This window comes from Peromyscus maniculatus, chromosome 16 (assembly GCF_049852395.1).
Source record: "Peromyscus maniculatus bairdii isolate BWxNUB_F1_BW_parent chromosome 16, HU_Pman_BW_mat_3.1, whole genome shotgun sequence".
In the NCBI taxonomy this organism is placed as follows: Eukaryota; Metazoa; Chordata; class Mammalia; order Rodentia; family Cricetidae; genus Peromyscus; species Peromyscus maniculatus.
This window is the reverse complement of record NC_134867.1, coordinates 60,213,669-60,235,543: the sequence shown is the minus strand read 5'-3', so window position 1 is coordinate 60,235,543 and position 21,875 is coordinate 60,213,669. Positions and strand designations below refer to the sequence as shown.

The 21,875-nt window shown below is 49.4% G+C and overlaps 1 protein-coding gene across 3 annotated transcripts in view; it reads left to right on the top strand.

Moving 5' to 3' along the window:
• The first annotated feature begins 532 nt into the window (after nucleotides 1-532).
• The window catches only part of Agpat4 (1-acylglycerol-3-phosphate O-acyltransferase 4), a 107,253-nt gene continuing 85,910 nt past the window's right edge, over nucleotides 533-21,875 (top strand). Inside the window, exon 1 of one of the 3 annotated variants that reach the window (XM_042262399.2) lies at nucleotides 533-665. The gene's annotated coding sequence lies outside the window, so the exon portion shown is untranslated. Of the gene's footprint in view, nucleotides 666-969; nucleotides 1,208-21,875 lie in introns of those variants that run through there. The other 2 variants (XM_006978021.4, XM_042262401.2) reach the window with 2 other exon arrangements.

The window sequence follows — 21,875 nt, the reverse complement described above, 5'->3', positions numbered from 1 at the left end:
GCATCCTTATGCCTTCCACCTCCACCCCATTCTGCTTTGTTCTTTTCACATTCCTGATGATCTCCTGGATGTCAAAGTCCAAACCCTGTTTCCTGTTTCTTGAGTGCCTTCTGCGTCTTGGCCCCCGGGTCTGTACCACGCTGTTTGCCGCGTGCTTTTACACTTAGGAATTCCGCAATACTGTGAGCGCATCCCCAGAGCAGAATGACCACCGGGGCTTTCTTTCTGTAAACACATCAACATCGGTGACAGTAGCTGGAACAGCGTGCATTTGAAGGGCACTGTAAGCACCACCCTGTGATAGAAATCACCATTCCAGGAGTGTCACGCACCTGGACTCCGTGCGCTTCCAACCCTCCACCCTCCTTGGATGTTTCACGACTCTGTTCTGTTAAAAAGGTCTGCTCAAACCCTCGCTAACACCCGCGCGCCAACGCCACATGCATGCGCGTGTTGCCTGCGTGTGCGCACTTGCAGCGGTTGTCGGCGGCCCTTCGGCGGCCCTGGTGCCTGACTTTGGAGGAAAGCATCTATCCACACGAGCTCCTGGCATCCAGGGTCTGCACATCTTGGTCTCCGGAGCGCTGGGTGTGATCTTGGAAGGGGCTTCCGGGCTGGAGGAGTGAAAGGGACAGCCTCCTTCCAAGCGCGGGGATCCAGAAGAGGTGAGGAGGGCACTAGGGTGCGCGGGCTTCAGCCCTCATCCTCTCTTCTTGCTGAACAAAGCAAGAGAGAGGGTGATTTCCAGGGCAGAAGGCCGAGGTTGCTCAGGCCTTTTCTGCGCGGGGACGCAACAGGGTTCGTGAGCTGGGCGAGCGCGGCCAGGCTACTGGGCTGGGCTTTGTTGTCCACGCGGGCGACTTCCAGATCCCGTCCGAATCCTACAGGAGGCCGAGCCGGACACTTCCTCACACTCATTGGAAGGACAGGAGGGTGACTCATGTTACACGGGTCCGAGCTTCCCTCCCCGTAGCTGCTAAGTCGAAGCTTTAAAAGGAAGTGACATGGGTGGGGAGAGACGTCAGCCGAGGACCACCTTTTTTTTTCCCTTTCCGAAGGGTCCACCCCTTTGGGTGGAGTCTCGCTTTTTCTTTCCAGTGTTGGCTGACTTACAGCTTCTCTAAAGTAGAGGCAGTTTCGGAACCCTAGGCAGCTGCCTCGCAGTTGTGGCTGGTGAGCGCCAATGCACACGGCTGCCGGGAACGAGGTAGGTGGTATTCGTGCGGTTTCCAGGCACCTTCTCCTGGGGTGGGGCGTGCGATGATCAGATGCCCTTCTCGAGCAGGGTTTCCTCTGCTCGGCTGGTTTTCCTGAGACTTTGAAAGGGACTGGCTGGGAGGCTGCTGGGGTGGCGGAGATTGATGTAGCGGGGAGGGAGGGAGGGCACAGGGGCTCGGCCGAGGACCCCTGCTTTGTGCCGGGCTGTGAGGTGCCTTTTGGGGGCTCTGCGAGCCTCTCTCCCAGGATGGAAGCGTTTTCTTGGGCCACCAGTGAAGCTGTAGAGAATCCTCTGGTTACATATACCGGTTCTCTTTTGTGTTCGTGCAACACGTTCTTCTGCCTCTGGTGTTTCTATGGCAACCACAAAAAATATACTCTACAAAAATACAGTCGGGATCTTAAATGGATTTATTTGTGTTTCCTTCCTGGGCTTGGCCTAGCTGGGCCTCGCCGGAACGCGGCATGACTCTGTAGATACCCCCTCCTCGTTTTCATGTTGGTTTTTCCCTATCGCACAAGGGTGGGGGAGGGGAGTTGTCAAGGAAACAGGCATTTGTAATCACCGCCGTATTTACTTAATTTTTAAGCTTCTGGGTTCTCCATCAGACGTCGGGATTTTTAAAGGGAGTGTTGTGATGTTTATGAAGCTCTCGAGTGTTTTGGGGTAGTTTTTAAAAACTTAAATATCTCTTAAGGCACGATAGTGAGCAAGCTAAGAGGGGAAAGAGGGTTTAACTCTTTCCGGGACGGGAAGGCTTTGAAATAAAGTTTTGGGAAGTACCTGAGAATTCACACTGGTAAATATGTTATCAGCTGCTCAGGCTTGCCCACAAGTCTAAACATGTAGGAGGTGAGTCTTGGCTCTAGTCTGAACTTCATTTAGCCACAAATCAAAGTTGGGTTAGTGTAAGAAATGCTAACTACCTCGCAGGGTCCCCAGGGTGTCCTTCTGCTGTGTGCTCTCACCTGCGTCAGCCAGTGTCCACCCTCCAAGTCTTCCTAAACCTGCGAGGCCCTGCTCATCTGAAGAGTTATCCGTCAGCATCCTCAGTTACGGAAAAAGTTAGAGAAGGGAAAGCGTGCATGTGTGTCTGTGTAGAGGAGGCTCCTGCGCATGTGTGTCTGTGTATAGGAGGCAGGCTCCTGTGCATGTGTCTGTGTGTATAGGAGGCAGGCTCCTGTGCATGTGTCTGTGTAGAGAAGGCATGCTCCTGTGCATGTGTGTCTGTGTAGAGGAGGCAGGCTCCTGTGTGTGTGTGTGTGTGTGTGTGTGTGTGTGTGTGTGTGTGTAGGAGGCAGGCTCCTGTGCATGTGTGTATCTGTGAAGAGGAAGTAGGCTCCTGTGCATGTGTCTGTGTAGAGGAGGTAGGCTCCTGTGCGTGTGTGTGTGTGTGTGTGTGTGTGTGTGTGTGTGTAGAGGAGACATGCTCCTGTGCATGTGTGTGTGTGTGTGTGTGTGTGTGTGTGTGTGTGTATAGGAGGCAGGCTCCTGTGCATGTGTCTGTGTATAGGAGGCAGGCTCCTGTGCATGTGTGTGTGTAGAGGAGGCAGGCTCCTGTGCATGTGTCTGTGTAGAGGAGGCAGGCTCCTGTGCATGTGTGTGTGTAGAGGAGGCAGGCTCCTGTGCATGTGTGTGTGTAGAGGAGGCAGGCTCCTGTGCATGTGTGTCTCTGTGTACGGGCGTGGGGTGGGGGTGGGGTGGGGTTCCTGTTTAAGAAAAAAATATCAGGAGTCCCAAGTTAAAAGTATGATCTGGGGGGGGGGGGCTCGTGTGTGTGTGTGTGTGTGTGTGTGTGTGTGTGTGTGTGTGTGTGACGACAAACCTTTAGAAGAAAACTAAGATGTGAGAGGAAATTACCACCTGCCTAGTGCTAACCACAGGTAGATAGTGATGCCAAACAATCCACTGAACCCAGGCAGGCTCATTAGCAGGTGTGGCTTAGTTGCTGTCTTTATTCAGTACATCTGAAGAAAGCCTTGATAATGGACCCTCTTCTTGTAATGTGCACTGCCAATACCAGAATTATCTCTTTAATGGTGCTGATAAGAGTCTACTGAGATCATCTGTAGTAAGAACTGCAAAGGCCTCAGGGTACCTTCGGCTATTAAAGCCCAAACCATGGCTTTGAACCCTCGTCCCCTGACTATGTACAGTCAAGAAGGACCAGTAGTTTCTAGAATGTTCCTTATCTAACTGCTGTTATTTCTGTCTTAAAAATTGGCCATGACGCCAGAGGTCTTAAGCATTTCAGATACAAAAGTTAGCTGTAATGGGAGCTCAGGGGCCCAGCACCACACTCGAGTCATGAATGCTTTTGTTTCTCAGTGGTGGAGAACTGGCCTGGCATCCTAGAAACCCTCAAGACCAACAGATCCAACCGGAGAAAACTGGGAAAGACTAGAGACCTGGGGGAAGAGGGCAGAGCACAAAAAAAAAAAAAAACTATGCAAAAGAAGGACTCGACTTTGATTTTGCCAAGCACGCATTGTCGTACGGCCTGGCAGTGGCATCAAAGCGTATCAGAAGTCTGTTAGTCACAGCCTGTCACTCCTGAGTTTCCAGACCCAGGCACTTCGCCCAGTCCAGAGCAGCGGCAGCAGCAAACACCCAAAGAGACAAAACCACTCTCTGCTGTCCAGACATAGAGTGACATGTTGGGCCTGGGGAAGACAGCTGGAGGGAGCTGTGTGGAAACAAAGTCCCCCAAAGGGACTCCTAGAAGGCCAGCCTGTGGCATGACCTGGGCTGGAGCTTGGAAGCTGTGGGGGAGGGGAGAGGTTTCATCTTCATCTTCCGGGCATTGCCTTAAACCATGGATGCTCAGGAGAGGAATTGGTTAAGGCAACACTTTTAGTAGCACCTGCTGTGTTCTGAAGGAGGAAGATCTGGTGGGCAGGAACAGAGTCATGCACATTTCTGAGTGGCTCTTGATTAAGAGATGAATACATGGTCAAGCCTGGCTTGGTAATCCTCTGGCATGAGGAGAAACCTGTGTAAATCTACTTCGGCAGTTTTAATCTATGCAGAGTCACTCTGGAAAGCTAGCATTAGGCTCTGAAATTCTGTTTCCAGGGAGTTCTGGGGTCGGCAGGCCAGGGCTGTGGGAAAAGGGTTCCTGCAGGCCTCTCTTGAGACTTGTAACTATTGTGTGTCTACTATGTGTCAGGTGCTGAGGACATACCAAGTTAAGCAGTTATAGTTTTAAGCCATGTGAGGGGGTGTTAAGAGAGTTCAAAGACTGACCAATCTGTTTTATTCTTCTAATGGCCAAATAAGAGGGAATGCCATAAACTGAGAATGATTTATGTTGGGCCTGCTTTTCTACGCCCAGAATACACTCGTGTATCACAAAGATTTCTTGTCCGTTTCCTCGTTTTCCTTTTCATTTGTTCTAGTGTTTTCCTAGCCCCTAAGGATTGTTAGTCCATTACTCACTCAGTTTATGCATGCCTCCCTGTTGTCCAGCGGCCCTTCATATAGTCATTCATTCACAGAACAGCATCGAGTACCATGTTGCAGCGCTGTATGTTGTGGATTTGTGCTCAGGAGCTAGCACCTGGAAAGCATCCTCACCCCTGAGAATACTGATGGAAACAGTCATTAGCTGGTGACCCTGAATGTTGTTTCGACAAATTTTATATATATATGAAATTATTATGGCTACCCCACGTAGTTAAAAGGGAGGTTTATTTTGTGGGGTAACTTACGAGTGAAGGGATAGTTTACAGGGTCTGGGAAACGTGTAGCACAGTCCGGCGGTGTTCTCTGAAGAACTCTGCTCTGTCTACCTCCAGCGTCCAGGGTCCAGGAACTAAGAGAGCCCACGCATCCGGGTCTTCAGCATCCTCTCTTGGCCCTGCCTTGTAGAAGTGACCATTACTGAAGCCTCAATGGGGGTTGGAACTTCCAGATCAAAGCTGGAATGGCTACCCACTACATACATACATCTATATCTATATCTATATCTATATCTATATCTATATCTATATCTATCTATCTATATATATATATATATATATATATATATATATATATATATAGAGAGAGAGAGAGAGAGAGAGAGAGAGAGATTGCACTGGGCAGTGGGAAGGAAGTGGTTAGCTGTTGACTCTTGCCCTGCTTAAAGTTTTCTTGTGTTTTTTTTATATTGATTGAGCATAAGGCTGAGAAACACCTGTTAATTAACCAAAACGGGAGGGAATAGGAGTGCTGGATCCATAGGAGAATAAAGACTGCAGAGTGAGCTAGTGTGGGCTACCCTGCCCTTTCTGTGGCTCTTCCCAGCAGACACAGAATATCGTTTTTTTTGCTTTGCTTTGTTTTTAAAGGCTACTTGCTTCAAAGTTCTATGTCCATCGGTTCACTGAATCTTCTCGTGTTCTTTGGAGCTTTCTTTCCATAAGGCAATGCTAGCCCATGTGAATAGAAACAAGAGTCTAGACCCCTCGCAGACCTCAGGCAGTCTGCAGCAGCAGCTGCAGTTCACCTCTGGATGGTGGAGCATCCAGTCACCTATGCACTACCTCAGTGTATTTCCTGGGGTGAGAAGGTTTTCTCTGTAGACTGATCTTACCCTTCAGTTCCTTGTCTCTACCTTCAGCTGGAAGGGGTGGGGCAGGGTGACAAAGGTCAACAGGAAAAACACCCTCTTCTGCTCGCCTGACCTCGGGAGAACACACTTAGCAAGTCTTGCGTTGTCTTTGTTACTTTAATCTCTGTTGAGATTAGTTAGCCTCAAACTAATCTTCTGTCCCTCTGCTGGGGTAGGCCTCCTGAGGCTGCAACCCCATCCTGAAACTTCTGCTGTGGGCCCTGGAAGGGAAGAAGTACCTTTGGGCGTCATGGTGGTTTGAACTGGTACTGAGTCTTGCAGGAGATGATTCCTCCCTCAGTTTGGGGGTGACGAGTGACCCACAGAGACACTGATGTGACTGGCCATCTCGTAGGATCCATGAGAATTCCAGGGGCCCACCGTTGTGGAGGGGGGGGGGACTTCCTATGCGTCAGTTGATTGTTCAAACTTCACAAGTATCAACTGGTTTTGTGCTCCTAGTAGATTTGCGTGTAAAAGCTGTTGCCACCGTCCATTGCACAAACAAAGATTAGTAAGGGACTCCTCATCTGGGATGGTGACAGGCAGCATTGGCATCTGAGCTCTTGCTTTCCAGAGCCTTACCTTAAAGTGACAGATGACACCTCCTAGCCTGGTATGGTGACTTTCATCTCTGCCCCAGGCCGAAGCACAGAGCCTGGAGCAGTGGTTCTCAGCCTTCCTAACGCTGTGACCCTTTAACACAGCTCCTCATGTTGTGGTGACCCCCAACCATACGATTATTTTAATTGCTGCTTCATAACTGTAATTGTGCTACCATTATGAGTCGTAATGTAAATATTTTCAGAGATACAGGTTTGCCAATAGGGGTCAAGACCCACAGGTTGAGAAGCACTGGCCTAGAAGACAGTGGACATATGGGGACTTTTTTCCCCCTCTGGGGTCAAAGCAGGGGTTGGGGGAGACAGGATTCAATATCCAAGCTGGCTTTAAACTCCTTATGTAGCTGAGAATAGCCTTGAACTCCTGATCTTCCTGTCTCCACATTGCAAGTGTGTGCTCTGATGATACCCTTTTTACACAGTGCTAGAGATGGACTCCCCACCTCTGATCTGTGCATCTAGGAAGCGCTCAGCCACCTGAAGTGCATCCCCAGCCGAAGGAAAGAAAAAAAAATGTTTTTTAGGTGAGCAAATCTCTATAGATCTTCCCTCACATGCTTTTCATACTTTTAAGTCTGCAGAAACCCTGTACGACAGCGAAGTGTTTTAGAAGTTGGAGAAACGGTGCATGTAAGACAAGTAGCTGTCATTTCCAGAGTGGCGGTGTAGTATTCTGGGAGACAGTGGGGGCAGGGAAAGGAGCCCATGATGAAAACGCAGCTGAAAGACACCGCAGTGAATATGGTAAAGGCAATGTGAACTGCTGTCAAGACCCGTGTTTACCCAAGGAGCAAGCCTCACCGAGGAGTCACTTTTAATTAAGGATCCCTGCTGCTGCCTGAGCCCTGCAGGCCACCGGTGGGTGGAGCCCTGGAGCCCCCCCCCCCCCCCCCGCCCCGCCCCACCCCGTTCCTCCTTTTTGTTTAGGTTCAAAACCCAGTTTAAAAGGCGTATTATCATCTGTGAAGATGCTGCGGGGCTTTATCTTAGACAAACTTTGAGACAAGGGTGGGAGAAGTGAATGGACCCAGGAGTGAAATCTGCTCTGCTTCCCATCACTGGGCTCCGTGTGAGCAGTCAATTCCCCGTGGGCGGGAGGCTAACCCAGGCTGATGAAATTTTAAAGAACCCAGCGCAGCATCTTTTTCCCAGGACACAGAAGCTCAACACACACAATCAAGGCAACTGTCAAAACTTTCATCCTGGACCCCGGTTGGCTGTAAATCACCCTTGCTCCTTCCTTCCCTACCCTCTCCAGCTATGGGGAATGGTGGGTGGGAGGGTGAGGATAAAGGTGAGGCCGCTTACCTGTTGGTTACTTTTCTTGGTGCTGTGATCAAATGCCCGAGGAAAGCAAGTTAAGGATGGGAAGGTTTATTTCGGCTCACACTTCAAGGGGACACACAGCAACAGGCCCAGGAGGCATCTGGCCATGCTGCATTTGCGTTGAGAAAACAGAGAGAGAAAGAGAGGGGGGGAGGCTTGGTGCCCTCCTCACTTTCTCCTCAGCCTTTATGCACGTGGAAATAAGCTGGCCACATTTAAGATGGGTCTTCATGCCTCAGTTTACCCCAGCCACAAACGCTGTCAGCGATCTGTCTCCAAGGCAATTCTAGGTCCTGGCAAGTTGGCCATCGATCTGAACTCTCACAGCTTTCTTAGTAACCCTGATGCCATCTCTCTCTCTTTTCCTAATGTTCATCACCCACCCTTCTAGAAGGAGTTGACGGCTGCATAATTATGCCACGCGTCATGTATTTCTTTACGACCTACCTTAATTACCATGCTGGGTTCTTACGGACAGTGGGGGCTTCTCAAACCATGTTTAGCACAGAACAGAGCAACAAGCATGAAAAGGGTCTCCCTGGCTGGAGGAAAGATGGGCACCAGGCTGTCCAACTTGCGCATCTGTGTGCCTCCCATTCTGGCTTCCCACGTGGCCTTCCTTAAAGGCAAGACTGCTCTGTCACATCACTGTTGACATTTGGGGCCAAATAACTCTTGTTTGTGGGGCTGTCCTGTGCCACAAGGTAGGCCGATGACAGCATCCTTGGCCTTTGCCACGAGATGCCAGGAGTAAATCCTCCCACCGTGATCATAACAACCTAGAATGTTCCAGTAATTGTCAGATACATCCTTAAGGGATAAAATCCCCCTCCCCCAAAGTTGAGAGCCACTCTGTAAGAGAATTTTCACCTGTGACTCCTGTACTCAGAAATTCATCTGGCTCAAAGGAAACGATCTTTCAGGGTTAATTTGCATAAGCCCAGCCTACCTAGATTTTGCCCAACCGAAGTGGCAACTGCTTAATTTAAATTCCTAGATACTTTGCTTAAGAATTGAAAAGTAGGGCTGGAGAGATGGCACTCCATCTGACTATTCTTCCAGAGGTCCTGAGTTCAATTCCCAGCAACCACATGGTGGCTCACAACCATCTGTAATGAGATCTGGTGCCCTCTTCTGGCATGCAGGCATACCTGCAAGCAGAACACTGTATACACAATAAGTAAATAAATCTTAAAATTAAAAATAAGAGAGAGAAGAATTGAAAATTATCGAGCTGAGTAAAAGGCAGACATGTAGTCAACAAGCCCAGATTGGAACAGTTCACGCCTTCTGTCCTGGTAAGCCTGCTTGCATAGTGTCACTCACCCTAGATGAGCGGCTGGAGGCTGGGTGGGGAGAGACCCTGCCAGCGACCTAGAACTGTTCAGGTAGATCTGCCCCTGCTGGATCAGGACCCACCTCCCTCTGGCGAAACAGACCAACATGTCAGAGAACTCGGGGAGCCACTTTGCAAACTTGTCTCTGCTCCCTTCTGCCGAGCGGGTCTCAGGTCTCCTTTAACGCACCAATTAGCTGCCAAGTCCCATTGCAGTGCCCACCCCGACCACAGGCCTTTCTCCCCAGCTCCGACCCTGTGCTTCCCACACCAGGGCCTCCCTGACTGCCTGCTAAGGCCAGCCGTCCCGTCCCGCCTCAACTTCCAGTCACTGGGAGACACTGAGCTTCTCTGACTAGCCCTGGCAGGATCCAGGGTTTGTGTCTTCTCACCTCCCCATCCTTCGTTCCAGCCTTCAAGACTTTTTTTCTTACGAAATTTTTTCATTTATTTTACATACCAACCAGTTTCTCCTCCCTCCTCTCTTCCTGTTCCCTCACCTCACCTCCTATATATTCCTCCCCGCCCCCATCCACTCCTCCTCCATTCAGAAAGGGGCAGGCCTCCCATGGGAGTCAACAATGCATGGCACATCAGGTTGAGGCAGGACCAAGCTCCTCCCCCTGCATCAAGGCTGGGCAAGGCATCTCGGCATGGGGAATAGGTTCCAAAAGGTAAACTCTTGTGCCAGGGACAGGTCCTGATCCCACTGCTAGGGGCCCCACAAACAGACCAAGCTACATAACTGTCACCCACAGGCAGAGGGCCGAGGTCGGTCCCATGCAGGCTCGCTAGCTGTTAGCTCATGCCAGCTGTCTCTGTGGGTTCCCCTGCCATGATCTTGACCCCTCTTGCTCCTACAATCCCTCCTCCCTCTCATCAACTGGACTCCCGGAGCTCGGCCCAGTGCTTAGCTGTGGATCTCTGCATCTGCTTCCATCAGTGACTGGATGAAGTTCTCTGATGACAATTAGGGTAGTCACCAATCAGAGTACAGGGGAAGGCCAGTTCAAGCACCCTCTCCACTATTGCTAGGAGTCTTAGCTGGGGTCATCCTTGTGGATTCCTGGGAGTTTCCCTGGCACCAGGTTTCTCCCTACCCCAATGATCTCTCTTTCATTACTCTCCCCTTCCATCCTGCCCCCAACTCAACCAACCTGATCCCTCATGTTCCCATCTCCCCATCCTCTCCCCTCAGCTCCTCACCCCCAGTTTACTCAGGAGATCTTATCTACTTCCCCTTCCCCAGGAAATCCATCCAGCCTTGAAGATTTATGTGAATAGCTCAAGTCTTTTAATCTACCGTCCCATACATCAATCCTCTCACGACATTTCCGGGGAAGTCCTTGTACTCAGGCTGCCCTATACCTACCACAGGAGGTCCAGGAAGGAACCAGACATCTCCAGTGCCCTGGAGGAGGGCAATAGCCTACATAGATCATTCTAGTACTGTGAGATAAGAATCATGCCCAGAGCTCTGTGAGGGCCAACAAAGAGGCCTGCCTGCCCATCCCTGCCCAGTTTCCTGCCTAGGAAAGCTTCCTGGAGACCCCCACTCTAGCTCATCCCAGCATGCTTGCTTTTCCTGGACAGGGGTAACTAGTTTTAGTTGCTTTCCTGTCACTGTGATAAAAAAACACCCTGACAAAAGCAACTTAAAGGAGAAATGGTTAACTTTAGCTCACAGTTGAAAGTGTTGTCCCTTCATGGCAAGGAAGTCACAGCCCCAGGAGCTTGAAGTAAACGGTCGCAGTACATCTGCAGTCAGAAGAGAGCAATGAATGCACACTGCTGCTCAGCTCTCCATTCATACCGTCCCCCTTCTCCATTCATACAGCCCCCTTCTCCATTCATACAGCCCTCCTTCTCCATTCATACAGTCCCTAGCCCAACCAGGAAGAAGAGAGCTATGAATGCACACTGCTGCTCAGCTCTCCTCCATTCATACAGCCCCCCTTCTCCATTCATACAGTCCACTATCCCAGCCAGAAAATGCCTCCGAGCACAGCGGGGCAGGTCTTTCCAACTCAGTGCAATCAAGATAATCCCACACAGGCATGCCCATGTCCGAGATGACTCTAGATTCTGTCAAGCTCACAGTTAACGTGAACCATCTTAGAAGTGAATTCAGACACGACACAGGAGAGGATGCAGTTGGGTGGTCCAGGGACTGGTCAACAGACAAGCCTAGGGTGCTGTGGCTGAGGAAGGAACATGTGGGCTGTCCTGTGGGAGGTAGAGACCGCAGTGAGTCCTCACCAGATCTGTGGAGGAGGGAGGGCACAGGTCAGAGACTAGGACTTGGTGGCTGGTTGTGTTGCGCCTCTTTGGTACTCTGAAGGGAAGGGAAGGTTTTCTGTGCTGTTCTTTCCGGCTGTCACTTGTGTCCTATCGATTAGTCACTTTACTAAATAATGTCTCCCTGGTCAGCAGTCACTAGATGTCGAACATTTTTCACAGTGCATTCCAACTTATCCTTCCTGCAGCCGTGAAGGGTATGGATTCTTTCCCTGGTCTGACTGGAAGCTGAGGCCCCGGAAAGGTTAACGCTCTGAAGTCTCAGTGCTAAGAAGTCTCAAGCACCCCAAGTTGGCTCTGTGAAGAATTACAAAACGCTTGCACACACACACTGCACAGCCTCACCTTGCTCCAAATCGATGTCGATTTTCTTTTGCTGTGAAAAAGACTTTTCTTAGATTCAAAATGAAATGTACAGACTTTTTTTTTTCTAGTCTCACCCCAGTGACTCAGGGGAAAGATGGAAGGAAAAAAAAATCACACAGATCAAATTATATAATGAACATTTTGTGATGTCACGTAAACCCCAGTTTGGCCTCTTGCTGTAGAGGACTGATTGACACGGTTCGCATTTTAGTGAGGTTGCGAGAGACAATGGAAGGTTTTGAATATGCCCACTTGTTTGATTATTTATTAGTTCCAATTTTGGCATCGTTGAGCCTCCCTTCCCTCCCCCTTCCTTATCCTTGCTGTCTGAACTATGGTCTCTGGTCCTTGACCTCTCCCACCTTGCTTCATTTCTTTCCTTAGCCTGACTCTAAGGTCAGATCCAGCTGTGTCCATCTGTGTCCCGGGAGTGCTGAGCCAGCTTCCAGCTGAGCTGTTGCTCCCTAACTTGTGTTTGTCACCCGGCTCCCACCTGCCAGTCAACAGCGCCCTAGAACGGTCAATGCTGATGTGACACAGGCATCCCATTGGTGAGAACCAAGAATGCCCCCTGCTTTTTAATTTGGTCACTCGGAGGAGGAGGAGGGGCAGCGTGCACACACACGGGGAGCCTTTTAGGGACCATGAGAGGCAGCAGGGTGTAGAGAGAAGCAGGGTCAGGGCACAGGGTCTGGGTTTGGGCCCCTTGAATAGCCTTTAACTCACCGTCTGTCCAGGAGACCTTGGACACTGACCCAGAGCCGCTTCCCGGCACAGGCTGCCACTGGCACGAGGGGTCGACTCATCGGATGTCCCTGTGAGTGTTCCTTTTGTTACCTTTGCCGTCAGCAAGGAGTCCAGGGCGGAGGCAAACTTTGTAACCAAGGCGCCAGCTCTGGGGCCATCTGTGGTGTGCCGACCAAACCCGGTCCCCTCTATGGCCTCAGTGGTGCTGAAAGGTCTAAGGAAGAGACTTCGTAATGTGAAAAAAGTCAGAAGAGGCTGTGTTCCCAGCATTCTGGAGGTAGAAACAGGAGGATCAGAAGTTCGAGGCCAGCTCCAGGCACATACAGCTTTTGAGACCAAGCTTGGGCTGTGTGAGATCCTGGTCCTAAAACCTAAAGCAGGCTGGTGGGATGGCTCAGAAGTTGCTACTTCCTGTCAAGCCCGATGACCTGAGTTCCACACGGTTGAGGGGAAGAACTACCTGCTCTAGGTTTTCCTCTGACATCCATAGGCATGCTGGAGCACACATGGCCCCGCCCCAATAAACAAACAAACAAACAAATAAATAAATAAATGCTGGGGGAAAAGCAACAACAACAACAAATTAAAACAAGAGCCAGCAGAAGGCCCTTGGTTCTTAGCTATGAGCTCCCTTGCTAAGGGAATATTTCTGGAACATTTTTGAGGAGAAAACCAAGTCGGATGGTCTCTTAGTAACCGTGGGAAGGAAGGGATGCTTGCTGGCCCCGAGTCCTCCAGTGCCTGTCTCTCTACCATCTATCTCCAGATGTGAGTCTGAGCTCTGGAAGGAGCAGTGTGGTTGCATGAGACACAGTCCTCCCAAGACTGTTCTTACCATGGCTGCTTTCCATTCCCGGTCTCTTTCCTGCCAATGGTACTTTTAGTGGAGGCTTGTTCTTTCTCATCTTGTCTCTGGTTACCTACCTTTTAGGATCTTCCTCCCTTCTGCTAGAATGAACGCTTCTGGGTTTTTGTGGGACATACCTTGTTCTTTCTGAGCTCTGATAAGCCTATCACCGTGGGCAGAAATTGCTTAAGTCATAACGGCAAGTTACTCCTTGGCTCTAGAATCCCTGCTCTGGGGTCAAGGTCAGTACCTTCACACTACAGCCCCTTCAGGTGCTGGGAGCTCAGGGTTTCAGGTTGTAAGAATTCGGAACAGCCAAGGGTTCACTCATAAGTAAAGAGAAAAGGAAAATAAAACAACAGACCAGGCTCGCTACAAGAACACCCCTCTTGCCCTGGTTTTGTTTGCTTCCTTTTTTCCTGGAGTTTTTTAATAAGGGGACAAGTCCCTGTAGTCTAGATGTATTTCTCTGATCAATATTCATTCCCAGACAGCGATATTGCTGAGGTTTCCCATGTGAAATGCAGCTTCTCCACATTTCAATGTTGGCTAGGTTGGTGGGAGTGGAGCATCCTCCTGAGCCCAGGTTTGTTGCTGAAACTGCCTCCATCAGATGGGTGAGCACAGGTGCTGTGTTCTACTATGACCAGACCACCTGGGAGCTGCAGCTGGGCATCCCTCAAGAACAGCGGGGAGAAGGGACCGACCACCACCCAGTTCCTCTTCTGAGTATTTCTCTGTTATCAGCCCTGGCCAGGCCTGCCCGAGACACTGTGTGTACAAGGTTGGAAAACTGTCCTCTCCCAAGGACTCCATCTTGGTGGGAAGGCAGAGGGATGTGAGGTGGGAAGTAACGTTTCATCCTCATATCCGAGGTCCTAGGCTGCCCTTCATGTCATTGGCCTTGTAGAAAGTGCTCTGCTCGGCTTCTGTGGCAGTGAACGTCACAGTATAGAAGCTACCCCGAAAAGACAGGCCAAGAGGCCCTACCTGAGTGGGGAGGAAGGTGGTGTAGGCTGTGTAGGATTTTGAAGGGTGGGTATTCATGTACTTGACAGTCCACAGTATAGTGAGCGGGGAGGCACAGGCGGAGGCAACAGAGAACACAGCGGTCCAGAAGTGTGGGAGTGAAGGCCGCTCAGGAATGATATAAGTGGGAAGAATCCCCTGCCCTGGTCCCTGTCTCCACTTTTCAACACATGCTACACCTTTCCCTCCAGGAGGGAGGCGGTTAGCATTGACTTCGTTACTTGGATTTCTCACAGTTCTTTCTTACAGTATAGCAAGCTCCTTCGGAGGTTCTGTGTCCTGCTCTCCTGCAAGGTGCTCCCAGAGCGTTTGTTGGGGGGGCGAAGGGCATCCTCTAAGGAGAGCCCCCCATCCCAGCCACTCATCTGAAGCCCACATTGCATCTCAGCCCCCCGCTGCTGGACCAGTTGATGCTTTGATTCCGGGTGGTGGGTGGACTCCTATGTTTTGCTGTATTTCAAAGTGGTATGAACATCAGTTCCAGTCACCATCCCAAATCCTTGCAACAGAGTTCCCTCCACAAGGCAAGTTCCTAGACGGTCTGTGAGCAGAGACCAGAGGCAGATGCAATCTAGTCATATGCTTATTCCTGGGGCGGAGGTCACACATGTTCAGTTGAGCTAGTTTCTGACTTTTGAAAAGTCCCTTTTCAGATGATGCATGTGGACTTCCTGAGAGTTATAGATGTCATCCTGGTTGGTCAGCTTGCAGGAATAATGGGTCAGTTAGGGTCAGGCTGGCTTCATAGACTTATCAGCGATTCCATTACCATGTAGGACCCTGCCCTGTGAGTAAAGCTCTACACCCCCAGTCTTCATGGTCCTTGGAAAAGAAGCCCCACCTTCTTACTTGGCCAGGCCCAGAATCCTCACAGCTCATCCTGCACCAAGTCTGGAGTTTACTGGGTTTCCTGTGTGCCAGTTTGTGGAGGGTGCCCACAGGCCTCCTGGAATTCTGTGTGGCCTTGCATGCTCATGACCCTGAGGCAACTGGTTACCTAGGAGGTAATTGTGGTGTGGCTCGTTTTGGAGACAAGGGCTCCCGGTGTAGCTAAGGCTAACCTTGAACCCGCTCTGCAGCCAGAGCATATTTTAAGGAACAGAAACAAGTTTCTCTCTTGAACCACCATTCTCCATCTTGGAGATTTTGTGGGGAGTTTTGCTTGAATATAAGTACAATTCCCTGGTCTCACACACTAGGAGAGTAATAGGTAGCACCTTTATTCCAATATATGGCTTAGACTCAAATCTGCCACTATGGACATCCAGGTCATATGGTGTCGTCTCAGATGATCCTGTGCTGTTAGACCACGAGACACCCAGCTTCACTGCCACGATGGATGGTAACACTGTGTGCTGTCCGCTTGGAGAGCCTGGCAATCCCATTTGCAGAAAGTTTGTTTTCAGATAGGAAATGATGGGCCAGGGCGAAGGTGAATTCCTGCCATCTTGAGTTGTTTCTGGTGTCCCTACGAAGACACATCACTGTTTAAGGAGCAGGAGGACCTAAGATTTTCACCTGGAGCCACCCACTGATTCTTAGTCTTTGGGATGTCTTAGGGAGACAGGCAAAGTGCCACAAACCCAGGGATGAGTAAAATGCCTGATCTCAAAACCTCTGGGGAGGCCAGGCAGTGGTGACGCACGCCTTTAATCCCAGCACTCGGGAGGCAGAGACAGGAGGATCTCTGTGAGTTCGAAGCCAGCCTGGTCTACAGAGCAAGTTCCAGGAGAGCCAGGGTTGTTACACAGAGAAACCCTGTCTCAAAATAAACAGTTTCAAAACCTCAGGAGTATAAAGGCCAGAACTATTGTTCAGGTGTCCTAGACCATTCTGGGCCACCACTGCATACACTGGAACTGAACCCCACTGAGTAAAGCTTGACTCTGCCATTGCGACTGGTACTGGTGAGTCATTTGGGAAGACGCCATAGCCAGGGTGTTGTTTTTGTGGCAGCATTTGACAGACTGAGTCACCTCTCAACGGCTTGTGTGTATGACGGAAAAGCAGAGCTTGGGAGGCCAGGCGCATCGAGAACTCGGCTTCCGTGGGCTTCCCTGAAAAACCATGGGCCAAAGTTGTCTTGGTCTGTTTTCTAGTTCCCAGTTTTCTCACTCTTTCTGTTCATTCCTTTTACATCTATGTGAAGAAATTTAATTTAATCTCACAGTCAAAGATTTCTTCTTGATACTGAAATTCCAGTCATTTAAATGTTTTCCTCCTTCCTTGCATTGGTTCATTTACGTTCTTTGTTACATTTGTTTTATTTTACTCTGTGTGTGTGTGTGTGTGTGTGTGTGTGTGTGTGTGTGTGTGTGTGTGTACATGCCATGGCACACATGCAGACAGAGGAGAACTTACAAGAATTGATTCTCCCCTTCCACCATAGTGGTTCCCGGGATCAAACTCAGGTTGTCAGCCTAGCTGCAAGTGCCCTGACCCTCTAAGTTGGCGGTTCTCAGCCTTCCTAACGCTGGAACCCACCCTTTCATACCTACCATTCCTGATGGTGTGGTGACCCCCAACCATAAAAATATTTTTGTCTCTACTTCATAACTGTAATTTTGCTACTATTATGAATCATAATGTAAATATCTACATTTTCTGATGGTCTTAGGTGACCCCCCCCTGTGAAAGGGTCACTTGACCCAGAGGGGTCACGACCTACATGTTGAGAACCACTGATCTAAATCATGTCACTGGCCCTCATTTAAAAGGTTTTATGGCAGTATTGAGATAGAATTTGGGGGGGCATAAAACACAGCTCTTGAAAGTGCACAGTTTAGTAGGTTTGGGTGAATCATGTACTTACTATGTAACCATCACCCAAACCTGGCTTAGAACCTTCTGATGCTCCCTAAATCCCTTGTACCCCATCAGTCAATCCTTCCTTAGAGCCTTGGGTCTGAACCACCAGTGGTCCAGGGCTCCAACTGTATAGTATTGCATGTCTGTGAGCCAACTCCATCCTATTCTGGTTCTGGTTCAGCTCATGTAGCGGGTATCTTGGGGGTCCACCCTATTTCACACGGAATGGCGCTTGCTGCCTTTGCTGTGGCGAGCGTTACCACAGTGGGGACGCTTCGTATCTCATTCACTCATTCAGTAGGTAGTATATAGCTGGGATTGTTGTATGTTCACCTCACTTTAGCTTTACAGTCCTTATCTCTCATTCAAAGTTCTACTAGAAGCAAGTTACATTCATCTTGACACTTGACCTCCACCTCAGCACTCTGTGCAGAAGACGAGCATTTCTGTCATGAGGGCTGAGAGGGACGGTTAGAGCAGCTTCCTCTACAAAGCCATGGCGGAGGTCATCAGACATGGGGAGCTTCGAACATGTTGCTGTTCCTTGTTTGTTTGTGAGTTGGGGCCTCATGTAGTCCAGGCTGGTCTCGGAGTTTTTATGTCGCTAAAGATGACCTTGAACTGTTCTCCCTGCTTGTACTTCCTGGGGCCGAGATTACAGCAGTATGGCACCATGTCCAAATATATAACAGCATGTTTTGGGTTTGACACTGTAGGGTAGACTTCTGGGGAAGTGGGAAGTCTCCCAGATATGAAATTGAAAAAAGGGGACGTCAGTGTTCGATTCCTACCTGGGGGTGAACTTAGTTCCTAGCCAATATGTTTGAACGTATTTCTTCTCCATTATTTACCCCCCTCCCTGACTCCACCAAGCGAAGCTTCGGTAACTCCCTGTACCTCATCTTCTGACGGTCTTCCCCAGCATCCGCTGAGTGCCACCATCACTGGCCTCAGGGAGCTGACTCCAGAGACACCGGCTACCAGAAGTCAGCTTCCTCCCTGTCTTTTCTCTCACATGTTTGAGTCATGAAGTTTCTTGGGAGTTGCGACCTGGTGAGTCCGGCGAATACAGTCACCCATTGCATCCATTAGTGAGCACTGCTCTTACCATGGGCGTCAGCAGAAAACTGAGCCTCGGGTTTTCGGAGCAGCCTTACGTGAAGGAAGCAGTCCTGTGACCCACTCAGTTTTTCCTTTGAGACTTCATGCCGAGCCTGGTTTTTCTCCATGGAGCCAATCACCGCTTGGCACACCAGCCTCTGCGCGGCACGCTTTGGGACAGACGTGTGAGAGCCACTGCGATGTCCCCACGGCCTTTCCCACCTGCGGGCTGTGCTCAGGGCCAGTGTGATGTTGGGTGCTCCAGATTCACAGATGCAGTGTCAGTGTAGGAAGCCCGTGGTACTTCCCAAAGGTGCTTTGACAGTTCTGACCCAGCCAGGGCCCTGCTGTGCCATGGCTGAGGACGGACTGCCTTCTTCTGGTGATTGGAATTCCCTGGGTCCTTTCTGCTCAAGACTCCACTCATTTCCTTGGTTAAAATAATACAGTAAGCCATATCTGGACCTCAGCTGCTTGTGATTAGGGCTTGTCTTCTATAGGACCAATGTTGTGGGGGGGGGGGTGTGTGTTCCAGAGGTTGACATCAGCCGTTTCCTTGCTTGTTGCTCAACCTTAATTTTTGAGACAGGTCTCTGAGTGAACCTAGGGAACATTCATCCCAGCAGACCAGTTGGCTAGCAAGCTATGGGGGCCCATCTTTCTTCTCCTCCCCGGTACTGGGATTGCATGTACACACCGCTGTTTCTGCCCCTTGGGTTCTCCTGCCTAGGCATCTCTCACTGAGCCATCTTCCCGGCACAGCTCTGGAGCATCTTGGAATCACATGTAATATCAGCTGTTTTAGCACCACCCTCAGGGCAGCAAAACTGGCCTGTGGTATGTTCTACCATTCAAGGAATCTGCTAAATGGTGTGAGCTATGGCCCTCTGTGTTTCCAGAGCCTCCAAGTTGCCAGGATTCGCTTTCTTAGAAACAGAGTTCTGAGAAGAGAGGAAACTGCCTCCAAAGACACTTGGCTTTCAGCACAAAGCCCAGGGCGGCTCTCATTCTGGCCAGTGGGCAATGATCTTTAATTAAATTACTATTAGCCTAAGGCTTAGGGCCAAGGCTTAAGAGAAGAAGTTCTAAGTCCTCTTAGTAAACCTCAGGATTTGCTAAATCATGCTTCTGAGAAGGGTCAAGTGAAACAGTGCCCCGAGGTTCTGGAAGAATCCTTTTCTCCCCTGCGCTCTGCCTCTCTGTCATGCCTACTGTGAGCTGAAGGGGAGCACTGCCAAGCACACAGTAGGTGCTTCTCCGTGTTGGTTAGGACTGCCTGTGGGTGCAGACATGCACACTTTTAGCCGTTCACAGTGTCCACACCCCCTCAGGCCCCCCACCCCCTCCACCCTCAGTCTTCCTATTATATATGTTTGCAGCGGTTTTGTGAGTCAGGTCGGGAGGAACTGTGAAAGAGGAACCCGGACTCTGAGAGGTTTGGGGACAGACAGCAGGGGAGTGGCTGAAGAAAGCAAGTCGGAGAAACTTCCCCGGGTCTTCCTTCTTTACCTGTAAAATGTATGAATAAACCACGAACGACAGATCCCACAGTCGTCATCAAGTGATGACTACAGACTGGCTCATGGATTTTAAAATGCATGATGACGGGTGGGAGAGGTTGGCCATCATCAGTAAGAGCGCTGGCCGCTCTTGCAAAGGATCCAGGTTCAGTTCCCAGCGCTCAGATGGCAGCTTACACCCCCCTGAGACTTCATTCCTAGGGGACGCAATGCCCTCTTCTTAGTCCTGCAGGGACTGTGCACACATGGCACACATATGTACATGCCCACACGCACACACGCATGCATGCACACACACAATTAAGTAAATATTTTTTAAACTCACTGTAAAGCTTTGCACTTTAAAAAATAAACATACAGCAGGGCAGTGGTGGCGCACGCCTTTAATCCCAGCACTTGGGAGGCAGAGGCAGGTGAATCTCTGTGAGTTCGAGGCCAGCCTGGTCTCCAAAGCGAGTTCCAGGAAAGGCACAAAGCTACACAGAGAAACCCTGTCTTGAAAAACCAATAAATAAATAAATAAATAAATAAACAAACAAACAAATAAAAATAAAAAATAAAAAATAAATATACTAACCGAATGGTAGATAATCTTGGAAAAATAATTGGGAAGCCCAGAGAAGCATGAAGACGGGAATGAATACCTCTCGTAAGCTCACTAACATAGAATGTCCATGGAGTGTGGCTTCTTAAGAGTAAACTGGCCGGGCGGTGGTGGCGCACACCTTCAGTCTCAGCACTGGGGAGGTGGAGGCAGGCAGATCTACGTGAGTTTGAGGCCAGCCTGGTCTACAGAGGGAGTTCTGGGACAGCCAGGACTGCACAAAGAAACACTGTCTCTAAAAACAAAAGAGAAAATGTACACACACACACACACACACACACACACACAAAAAAAAAAAAAAAAAAAAAAAACAAAGAAGAGAGAAAGTAAACTGTTAATACATGGTGAAGTTGGAGCTGTACACATCAGAATGCCATAGTGATTGCAGGCCCAGCATTTGTTACTGCATTGCCCATGACCGTGAAAAATAAAATAAAATGAAATATCCACCAATATGGGAAGAGAGTCAGTCTGCTGAAATCCTTCTAAAGAATAGTCTGTTGTTGCTAAAATGGCCAGAATGGGCGCTGGAGATGGTTCAGTAGTTACATAACTTTCTGGGAGAGTGCGAGGACCTCAGTTTGGATCCTTGGAATCCATGCACATGTGGTGACCCACGTGGAATTCCAGTCTCAGAAGGAGACAGGGAACTCCCCAGAGCCTGCTGGCTAAGGAGGAGCCCTGGGTTTGATTAAGAAACCCTTCCTCATTGAGTACAGAGGAGGAACAATCATGAATATCCCCAGTGTCAACCTCGGATCTCACATGCACCCCCACATAAGTGTAACACACACACACACACACACACACACACACACACACACAGAAAATAAACATTAAAACAACTGGAACTGAATATGTGAAAAAGAACAGAAAACAGTGTTAACTGTGGAAAAAGCAGGTCAGAAAAGTGAATATTTACTCATTTTCTGCAGGCTGAGAAATCTGCTTAAACATGGTGAAAAACATCACCATTCTTCCTTCATAGTAAGTTAAAACCTCCCAAAGCCCAAAACAAAAGCTAACAAACTGATTAAAGAAAAAAAAAAGGGGCTGGAGGGATAGCTCAGCCATTAAAGGCTAGGCTCACAACCAAAAAAAAAAAAAAAAAAAAAAAATGCTCACTTTAAATGTTGTAGGTCAGAGGTTGTTTAACATACAAAGAGCTTGATTTTTGTTTTTTGAGGCAGCGTCTCTCTTTGTAGCTCTGGCTGTCCGGGAGCTCACTATGTAGACCAGGCTGGCCTCGAACTCACAGAGATCCTTCTACTTCAGCCTGAGGAGGCAAGAGATAAATGAGCATGAGGAGCCAGAGTTCAGGGCCAGCCTGGGCTACATTTAGAGACCTGTCTCAAAGAACAGAGCAGAACAAAAAGTAATTTAAAAACAAGACACAAGTTTTAAGGCATGACGAATTAGGGTGTTGATGATGTGCTGGTGAGGAGGTGAACAGTTAC